Below are 1392 nucleotides of genomic sequence, written 5' to 3' on the forward strand. Positions count from 1 at the left end.
TCCTTTTCTTCTTACTTCAAACTGCGGAGAAAATTTGCTAGGGTTGAATTTGTTAAAGAAACTAAATGCAGTGATTCATTGTTCCCCTGACGGAATAAGATTAACAGTTTCACCACAGCAACCCTTTAACTCCCAGTACTTGACCCGACCTCTACCTCCCGAGTTTGACATTGTCCCGGAATGTTTGTGGGCAATAGACGACAATGATGTCGGGATATTGCACATCGAGCCTGTTAAGATAGTCTTGAAACATGGGGTTAAGCTACCGCGCATTCCGCAATATAAAATTTCAATTGAAGGTGAGCGTGCTCTGAAATGCATTGTCTCCGATTTTGTACATCGTGGAGTGATCGAAGAGATTACAGGTAGCTTATGTAATAGCCCGATCTTGCCAGTATATAAGAAAGGCGACAATGCAATTCCGTACCGGTTTATAATAGATCTTCGTGCAATTAACCGGGTGGTAGCCCCACAATTTCCAATCGTGCCTGATGTAACAACGATCTTAACAATGATCCCTGCTACGGCTACACACTTTAGTGTCGTAGATTTGAAAAACGCCTTCTTTAGTATTCCGATACATGAGGAGAGCAGGTATTTGTTTGCGTTCACCTTGGGGGGCGCTCGTTTACATTCACAAGGGCACCTCAAGGGTATAATGAAAGTCCTAGTATCTATAGTAGAGCCTTAAAGGAGCAGCTCGACAACATTGAATTGCCACCTACTTGCACGCTGCTTCAATATGTAGACGATTTGCTCTTGGCTGCAGACTCTGAGAAAGCTTGTAAGGAAGGCACTATATTGTTGCTTGTTCATTTAGCTGAAAATGGTCACAAAGCTTCACTTAAAAAATTTCAATATTGTTGCCAGGAGGTTGCCTATTTAGGCTACCTCCTGTCAAAGGAGGGGAGAAGATTGACACCTGAACGAATAAAACACATTTCTGGCATGTCTGTCCCAAAAACACAGAAGGAAGTCAGAGCCCTGATAGGGATGGCATCCTACTGTAGACTGTGGATCCCGAATTTTGCCCTAGTGGTAAAACCGATGTTGGCTTTGACGAAGAAGGGCATTTCTCTGCCACTGCCATGGGAATCGGAACATCAACGATCATTTGAGCTTCTCAAAACCGCGCTATGTTCAGCACCGGTTCTGGGTACACCAAATTACGATAAGGCCTTTGTGTTGTTTGTGCATGAATGTGATGGATGTGCTTTGTCTGTGTTAACACAGGAACATGGAGGGAAGAATAGGCCGTGCGGCTATTATTCCTCCGCCCTCGATCCTGTTGCATGCGCTTTGCCGCGATGTCTGCGCGCTGTTGCTGCTGCCGCCGAGTGAGGAGATGGTCCTAGGGCACGATTTAATTCTGATGGTACCTCACTCTGTTGA

The sequence above is a fragment of the Ambystoma mexicanum genome, chromosome 4q, assembly GCF_040938575.1.
Source record: "Ambystoma mexicanum isolate Mex_15411 chromosome 4q, UKY_AmexF1_1, whole genome shotgun sequence".
In the NCBI taxonomy this organism is placed as follows: Eukaryota; Metazoa; Chordata; class Amphibia; order Caudata; family Ambystomatidae; genus Ambystoma; species Ambystoma mexicanum.